Genomic DNA, 9,762 nt, shown 5'->3' with positions numbered 1-9,762 from the left:
TGTGTGTGTGTGTGTGTGTGTGTGTGTGTGTGTGTGTGTGTATGGGGGGTGGGAAAATGTTATTATTGAGAGTTATATAACAGCAGAGCTGTGATCTTTGATGATCTGTTCTGATCTCTGAGGAGATAATGGTGACTGTAGTTAATTAACAGGCTGCATCAGGAAGTTGGCTGGACTGGGAGGTTTTTTTTTTTTTGTTTGTTTGTTTTGTTTTTTTGCTGTTGTTGCAGTGCCAAGTGATGAACTAGTCTAATGTATGCCACAATTCATAAATTAATTATCATTGTAATTATTATTACTTTAAGTGATAAAAATCATATTTTAAGCATATTTTACGTTTTGGTTCACATTTGAATGAGACTGAATGCTCTCTGACCTGCACCTACACCCTCAGAATAACATCTTATCTGACGCCCACAAGTCACATACAGACCTCTGTCTTTGTGTTGGCAAAGCAAATAGAAAATGCATTTTATGTTTATTTCAGGTAAAAACACGATGAGCAACAGGTCAAGATGATTGTAATCACACTTTACCCCTCATGAGGTCAAACGCTGTGTAGGATGAGGGAACAGGTTTGTCTAAAAAAGAGAGAAAGTAACAGATACACTAATTTCCATGTGTAGATCTAAACATTTACAGGTTTTTTTAGTCATCCCTTTTTTGTTTTTGTTTTTTTTGTTTTTTGTTTTTTAAGATTTTGCTTCCAAGGAGCCAGCTTTTCTTTTTTGAATTGGTCTTGATCAATAGTTCTTTAGGCTTTGTACACATGTTCAGTGGTGGGCACAGTTCCCCTAACGCACTAAAGCACTAATAGGGGAACTAATTTCTTGATTAGTGCTTTGGAGGTTTTGCTATTTTTTAATTCATTAGTGGATTAGCACTTGCTAAATTTATGGGCTAAAWTTATAAGCACTAACTGAGGTCTACAAATGTTATTGATCAACATTATTTCACAGTTAAGGGTGAAAGCTGTCACACATTTTGTTCATACGTGTCACTTATCTACAAGGTCACATGTCAAACTCAAGGCCCTCGGGTTAAATATGGCCTGTGGGTGACTTCCATTTGGCCCACCAAGGCACTAAGTGACAACGTTCTGTACACAGTAAATATTGTCTCATGTTGACTCTGAAGGATGTTTCATGGATCAACTGGATTATATTAGTGCTTTAGAATTAGCTTTTGCTAAAATTTTCAGTGATTTAGTGCTTTAGATTTAGGGGACCTAAATGTTTGAGTTAGTGCTTCACGGCTAGTGTAACTAATATTTAGATTAGTGCTGCCCACCACTGCACATGTTTAATTATCATTGTGGCATACAGATTATTCACTGATTGATGATGCGTCTCTCATGTTTTGTGTCAGGTGCTGCAAATGTTGTTTCTTTTTTTCACTYATTTTCTAAGGCCATCTTTTGTTGCCATGTTGGCCCAGAAGTTTGCAGGTAATTTTTCAATGGGGTCACAAGGGGTTCAAGCAGCTGAAGTATCCTTGAACAAAACACTGATTCTCCACCTCAGCTGTCCATTACAGTAAAGTAGGAACCAAAGATGCAGACTAGACTCAAGTACTTAAGTGCACAAATTAAGAAATCTCGTTAAATCTCGCTAATAAAAGGATGACATGGAATCAGGTAAATACAAAAGAAGGAAACCATGTAAGAAACAGGAACACGGAAAGACTGGTAGGGAGCAAATAGTATGACTGATAAATGAGAGCATTAACTAAGTGTTTCAATGGGACGGAGAACTGAGTACTAATGGAAACAGATGAGATGAATAAACACGTWAGGAAAAGGTGAGAATAGTTAAGGTAAGATTGACAGAGGGGAAATGGTGATAACGCACAGAAACACTGAGAAAGAAAAGCTGAACACAAGGGACCTGAAATCAAAGGAATAAGAAAACAGTAAAACATGAGTAAAGTTACTAAATTTATAAAACAAAACCAACCAACAAAAAACACAAAAAACTACTATAACACTAGCCCTTGACATGTGTGTGTAAATAAATGATTATATATTTATTGTACTTTTTGTGACAGATCAAACAAGACAAGTAAAGTTAAAAAAAGGAAAAAAAATCTAAACATTTTATGGTAAAATCTCTAAAAATAAAGGTTTTTATTCTTCAGTGACAAGATATGACACAAAAGTAGGCGAGCATTGTTTTCGTCTGTAATGGAAATTAAACACTTCATGTTTTCAACAAATAAGGGTGAACTCGTTACGTCTCAGAAGCTAAACGTCTTTGAAAAGGTCATATTTTGGGTCACAACAAAACGCTGCAGGTTTACAGTGAATATGTGTCTCTGCTCAAACCAACAGGATTTTTCTTGATTTGACTCTAAATAAATAAAAAATCTGCATTCATCATTAACTAAGGCAGCTTTGGTTAATTCTGTGCTTGTTTTCACCTGAAGCTTAGTGCTGACTCATGGTTGCTCCAGCTACAGTTTTCAGTCCTTGGAAAGCAGATCTCATTACGTTAACATGAAGCACCACCACATTTATCAGCACATTCAGTAATTGGTGCATATAAACTGCTCCTAAAAAAATTAACAAGAGTAAGTCATCTGTTTGTTTTTCATCTGTGAGGTGAGTGCAATCTCTTGCATGCAATTAATCATGAGGTGTTTTTATTATTACATTTCCACTGTACAGAAAATGAACTGGCAACAATTTAGTGCTGTTGCCCAAAAGGGCCCTGCACCCTTGGTACTGACCTGGGGTCTTTGTGGAGTTTGCATGTTTGTGTATGTGTGTTTTATTATTATTTTTCCTGTTATGTTTCCCATAGACTCATAAAAACGCAAGTTAGGTTGCCTTCAGGTCCAGGCCTACTTTGCAACAAAGATCCCAGTAGTATTAGCCTGATTAAATAAAGGTTAATAAAAACTATTTATCTCAAGTAATTAGTTTTTGCTAGACTCATGCAGCATCTCTTGGTTGTGTAACTTCATCTCCAGTGTGTGATTGTGACTACACTTTCTTTGCCGTACACACAAGAGCAGTAAAGCGGTTGACTCACACTGATGTGTTTTATGTTTTGACTCAGTCACGACACATGAAATAAAATCACTTTGTTAAACTACATTTGAGCTCTCTGTTATGTCGTTAATTATAGTATCTTAATTTAAAGTGTTGTTATTAATGAAGAGTTGTAAACAAAACATAATTAGTACTCCATCACTCTAGAAGCTAAATCAACAGGGTGTTGATTGACACGATGTTCTCTCTGAAGAATATTGCAGACTTTAACAGAAACGTGTGTGTGTGTGTGTGTGTGTGTGTGTGTGTGTGTGTGTGTGTGNGTGTGTGTGTGTGTGTGTGTGTGTGTGTGTGTGTGTGTGTGTGTGTGTGTGTGTGAATTTACTGTCTAGTCCAGGGGTACCCAAACATTTTCCCTGAGGGGGCCAAAATGAAAATCTATCCATTGATATGGGCCAAATGCAGTTATATAAAACATAAAAAACAAATACTTTTTTAAGTAAAGTCCTTTATTTTTAATGATTAAGCTGTGCAGTGGCCCTCTTTTGTTTTAGTTTGTGCACTTGGAGAAAGTCTACCTTCACTACAGCCCTTTTATATAGTCATTTGACCAATAGAAAACTGTGTTTCTACCTATAGGATAACAGGTTACAATCTTGTATCTTTGGCAACTGTTGGTGGGCCAAATCAATTGGCTTGGTGGGCCAAATTTGGCCCGCGGGCCCCACTTTGGGCTCCTCTGGTCTAGTTATTTTGACATGGAGTTTGAAAAAATTTAATGAGCTGTTTTCCACTGTAAGAAATAATTAGTGCATCCTGTTTCAGCAGTGGCAAAATCCCACATGACCCTTCACACCAAACTGAGAATCAGCAGATTTAATTAAACATTATGAAAAAAAATGAAATACATGAGCGAAAGGAGAATCTGCTCAAACCTTATTATTGCTTTCAAAACCCAAACCGGAGTCCCTGAACAGAATATCAATGGTTCGTGGCTGGAGCTTTGAATTTGGTCCGTCTCTCAGTGAAGGTGGCAAGACTCCCGGCTTGGATCTGGTTCATCGGGACTTCATTCAGATGCAGATGAACCCTGCGAGGTAACCCTCTCAGCCGTGGATAGATTTTCTTCAGCGAGAGCCAAATGTTCTTTCATTCTGGCCCTGCAGCTCATTTTCTGTTCAGTGAACAACAAAGGGCTACTCGCTCACATTTTACATCAAGCTAATGCTCTCTTTTCACAATAATAAGGCTCTAAGTGCTTTGCATGAAAACCATGAAGGATGGGTTTGAAACTATTCTTAGAGATTATTGTACCTCTTCTGCAGACTGAGCAGCAATAAATAATTCACTTTTGTTCTACAGTGAAAATTTGCATACTGTGTAGCCAAAAGCTCGGGATGGCAGAACCTCAATGGTCGGCATTGTGGTCTTGTAACCCTGAGGCTGCAGATTTGAACCCAGGCATCAGGAAGGGCATCCAGCGTAAAAGAAATGCCAAATCTTTTCTGTGAATTTGTTTGCTGTTGCAATCCCTGCCAAATTTTAAAAAGTGCTTAACTGAATATTATTGGTGGATTTTGGGGGGTTCTCTGAATGTTGGAACTAAATTGCAGTGAGCAAAACAACAACACTCCAGAGTCCAATTAGCTACAAGCAACTCTCCCAGGTTCAATCAACCTTAGAGCTCAACTTTACTGACTGAGTTCCTCCATGCTGTCATGTCTTCATTATTCACAAAAGGAGCAAACAGGTCCCTGAAAATCACTTGGCTCTTCTAAAATACTTTCCTCTGGCTTGAGTGCGTATAATTAATCAAAGCTCTAACAAACTATTTGGTCCAAAATGTTAAAAGTTTACTTCTAAATGATTTATAGTCTTTGACAGAAATCTAACTCCTGTCAGTGCAGTAAAAAGAAGTAACACAGTTTTTATTGTCTCATGTTATTCTCCTTTATATATAAATATTAGGGGTGTAAGAAAATATCGATACACTGAAAAATCGCGATATTTCATTTCCCGATACTGTATCCATATTCTAAAGCACTGTATCGATTTTTAATTAAGGTTTAAAATAACTTTCCTGCCAGCCGTTCATTTTATGTTGTAGTTCAGCCTCTGACCACTAGTTGGCAGCAGTGAGCCAGCCATTTGGCTACTCTACCTGTTGAGGTAGAGTCTATTGTTTAGTGTTGGGTGACCATATTGTAAATTAATATTAAAAACTAAAAACTGCAAAATATATATTTTCAAACTATTTATTGTCAAATTTAGTCTAATAATTGAAAACATGGATGAAATAAGAAATATGAAACAAATAAAATAAAACACATACAAAGCAGAACACAGCTAAATGTATCAAAAGTATGTCTATGTAATATTAGAATTTTCTGAGACAATAAATTTTGGTTTTTCTTTTTTTTCCCTGTGTGAGGTTTTTAATTAATAGAATTTTTGGACAAAAAAATCACAATGTATCGCGATATATCGCCTTGCTTATGGTATCGCAATATTCCGGGACATATCGTATCGTGACCCCTCTGTCATGATATGTATTGTATCGCCAAATTCTTGCCAATACACAGCTCTAATAACTATAGATCTGAAGAAATTTATAGTTTAGTACTGAAACACGTATTTCTTACAGTTCTTTTTTCATCTTATTCTGTCTGATCAGGGCTGAAATCTGTGTGTACAAAACTAGGATTATGTGAGGAGTTACATAATTTGATCCCTAAAAGGAAAACAGACAACAATCAAACTGTGTCCTGGTGGACTTTGTGTAGATTTAATTTATCCAGCAGCCTAAGTCTCACAGCAGATTAAAATCCCTGCAGAGGTTTCAGGTTACACGAGCAACATGGTCATTTATTAAATTTTCTGTGTCAGTGAACATGGACTGAGCACATGTAAGAATACTATTTTCTGCCACTTGAAGATTACGCAACTGTTTTTGTCCAAAACTTTGAAAAGCTGCCCTAAATTAAACTTGAAACTTATATATATGCTGTGAAATGTGTTAGTTTTACTCTTTATCTAGTCTACATTTTAACAGTTTGGTATTACTTTATTTATTTTTTCATTTAAATTTTTACCGATGTTGTTTTTCTAAATGTGCTCTCTTGTGTTGTTAGAGACCTGGTATCCTGAGTATGTTAAGTGAGTCTACAGAAAGTCTTTTCCCAGCTAGGAAACAGAATATGTTTTTCTTTGCTATACTCAACACACCTAATGACACTATTAGTTTAATCAATAATTACTTGGAGCTTTTTAAAATGTTGCAGGTGAGTCAGCAGGCCTAAAACATGCATGCATTCAAAGATCATAAACACCATGATCACTCATTAAGTGTCCATGGGGATCAGAAAAACTGCTGACTAAATGATGTTCACCATGTAGCTGTTGCAGCTGCATCCTGTGTAGCTTTTTGATTGATTTTCTTGTATTGATGTCAGTTGAATTGAATGCACTCTGCTAAAAACTGATGTACTTGTTAATATTCAGATTTTTAAGCTAACATGAAAAAGTTGGACACTTCAGCAGGAATAAAGTGTAGCTCATCAATCTAAGATATTCTTTTGAATTATCACTGGGTGCCAAACTCATTTTCACCAAGGACCACATTATGGTGGCCCTCAAAGGGCCAGTTCATAATAATGTTTCATTTTTGACAACAACTAAACATGAAGCATCACATTCCTCATTTCACTGCTACGGCTGAGCACCGCTAACAAACTATAACTGAGCTCTATGTGGTATTCCTGCATAGAAACAGTGTTTCAACTTGTTCTTTTATAAACACTGAAAAGTACTACATGTACAACTGACTAAATGTGAAATAAATAATTTAAAAAATGCTATTAAAAGTAAAAATACTAGATGGGGTATTTTGGATGGTGTTGCCCACTGTTGAGTTGTGGTGATAGCTCAGCTGCTGCTTTGAATTCTGAATTCTCGCATTTTCCGACAGGGAATTTCCACTGGAGAGGCATTCTGGTTCAAAGTAGGAAATTTCCACTTCTCAGTACAACTGGGCCACAGCAGAAGTAACTGGAAAAATGCAGCGAAATGGGTATTTTACACAGCAAATTTTGCTTGCTGCTGGCTATTTTTGAACCTTGCACACCTCCATCTAGTGGTGGGATGCCATCATTTGGCTGGTAAAATAATCCACATGCCTTATGGGAGATGCAGTTTATGGTCAATGCTGACTTCAAAGCTGGACATGCTTATTTTAGGACATTAGTTTATATTTGAAGCTTTCACAGGTCACATAAAATGCAGTTGCGGTTCACATCTTGCCCACGGGCCTTGAGTCTTACACGTGTGCATTATCAGCTATAACTGTTTCAATGATGTTAAAGAGGCTTCTGTTAATCTAATTAACTGCTAAATATTAGATGTTGAAATTGGCTTAAAATTTATCATTTGTAATATCTGTGTCATTTATTTTATTTGCTGGTAACTGATGCTAATTGTGAACAACCTTTAGCACAAGCTAGGCTGCATGGACACTGCAACACTGCTCAATTAAATCAATATATATTTAGAGCTGTGGGACTTATCACCTGTTAGTGACTCCCACAGGTCCTCTTGTTATCTTAATTTCACTGATTGTTCATTAATGAGCATGAAACACATGGAGGACCAGGGTAGTCCCATGAGAATCCAGGTGTTGTCTTCATTAGCTCGCTGTCTGACACCTTTGTTAGTTTAATCTTTGAATGTTTCACCCAATGCTTTGAAATTTCCATATGTATGAAGAGTCTGGGTGCCATCCTAGACAACACATTATTATTTATTTCACAAATCAGTAACGTCAGCAGATTTTTACCTATGTATTATCATTCACCTCCGTTCATCCCTCTCACCCACAGTACTGCTCTTCTGGTTCACTCTTTGGTCACCTTCTGTCTAGATTACTGCAACTCCCCCCTCTTTTTTACCTGCCAAATTCATCCACAAATGTCAAATGGTACAAAACTCAGTTGCTCGCATCATTTCCATCATTTTATCAAAAATAAATTTGATTTTGCATCATTTCTAAATGCCTTGAAATTGCCCTCTGTCTATCTAAGAACCTCCTACCTTTTCAGACACTCCCACTTCAGCATGTATTCACATTATTATTGTTATTATTATTATTATTATTATTATTATTATTATTATTATTATAGTAAGCATTTGCAAACCAAACAGAATTATTTGAGCAAACAAAGTGTAATGTAATCTGTTGAGGAAAACGGAGAAACATTGTACTAATAGACAAACTTAAGCTCCCATGTGACCTAACGTGTTCCCAGGTGTTCAGCATCAGAATAATCAACCAGCAGCTGAACAAAAATAAGTAAATGTTCTCAAAAAGCTGCCCTGCAGCAGTATTGCATTGATAATTCAGGGTTTGGACCCAAACAGCTCTAATTCTGTCATTGCTTAACAAAAGATAATCTCAGTTTAAAACTCTGGCACAAAAGATTGCGAAAGGTCTCACTTTACTCCTTAAGACCAATGAATGAACCCTGACCTTCATCTGTGAAGGGACTTTAGAAGCAAAAAGAACAAAATATGAGTTTTGCAGGGAGGTGACACATATTCACATACAGGTAACGCCTACCAAAATAAATGGACCAGGCAGGAGCTTCAGTGCAAAGTTCAATGGTTGCAACAAGGCCTCAACACTTCCAGGCAAATGCAAAGCCATTCAAACCAAGAGTTTGTGATTTGCTTATTGAAATATTAAACCAAGTATTTAAATGAGTTTTGATTAGCCATGGATAAATAATATGAAGTACTGCATTTTACCAGGGGTCAGTCAAGAAAAAAGTTTTTAACTATACTGTTTCTAAATAATCATAAATTTTAAAAGGTAAGTCAAAAATATTTACAACCCACACCGGTTCCTGTTTATTAAATTGATTGCAACAACTTATATGATCACAAGTCATAGAAATCTCTGCTGTGGGAACTCACAGAAAGAACGAGAATGAGGATATGGTGAGAACAAGGAATCTACGGCCGTGGAAAAATCAAATAAAATAATTTAAATTCATTATGTGAGGCTGTTGGACAAATTCTTAGACCGACTCCATTCTGATTTTATCATTTGGCATTTTTTTATATTTATTTTCTTTCTTTTTTTTATTTATTTTTTGCTGACTGAACGGTCACACTAATATTGTTGTGTTTTTCCATTGCTTGTCTTTTTTTATCTTCGTTAATGACTCACTCCTTTTATTAAAAATCAGTCATCCCTCAGTGTCTACGCTACATTTTTTTATAGTTTGTAGTTGACTTAAAACCTGAAAACCCATTCAGAGATTAAAGTAATAATTCAGTAAATATAAGTTCTAATCTTGCAACGTGATTGCGATTGTTCTGAAATCTTTTTTTTTTTTTTGCACCAAGAAAATATCATCAGCAGCACCTGAGATCAAATGATGGACTTACATATTTTTACTGGAACACCAGTAGCACCAGTTGTTCCACTCCAGGCGAGCTGARTGATGGATGACCGGCCACTTGTGACATCTGAGATATAAGAAGAACAAGTGTGAGGCTGTGTAAAGATAGAACAAGTTCAGCTACCAGTTAGCCTGGCCCTTGCCTTCCTACGCAGCTCCGCTCAATTCTAGTTTCCCTTCACTGCTCCGTCTGGGACTTCTCCCATAGACAAGGATTTCGCTGGCAGATTTTTAGCTGGACAAATCAGAGAACAGAACGTCAATTTTCTGTGCAGTGCCAGCTTGTAGTTTATTTTACCTGGGCCAATCAGA

The 9,762-nt window shown here is 36.6% G+C and overlaps 1 long non-coding RNA gene across 1 annotated transcript in view; it reads right to left on the bottom strand.

Annotated features, from left to right (window-relative positions):
• The window catches only part of LOC106515567 (uncharacterized), a 48,561-nt gene extending 38,998 nt beyond the window's left edge, over nucleotides 1-9,563 (bottom strand). Inside the window, exon 1 of the long non-coding RNA XR_001310023.1 lies at nucleotides 9,437-9,563. This is a non-coding gene — a long non-coding RNA (uncharacterized LOC106515567). The remainder of the gene's footprint in view (nucleotides 1-9,436) is intronic.
• Between the last annotated feature and the right edge of the window lie 199 nt (nucleotides 9,564-9,762).

The sequence above is a fragment of the Austrofundulus limnaeus genome, unplaced genomic scaffold, assembly GCF_001266775.1.
Source record: "Austrofundulus limnaeus strain Quisiro unplaced genomic scaffold, Austrofundulus_limnaeus-1.0 Scaffold30, whole genome shotgun sequence".
Classification (NCBI taxonomy): Eukaryota; Metazoa; Chordata; class Actinopteri; order Cyprinodontiformes; family Rivulidae; genus Austrofundulus; species Austrofundulus limnaeus.
Note: the sequence above shows the minus strand (reverse complement) of the source record. Positions and strands in the feature narration are given on the sequence as shown.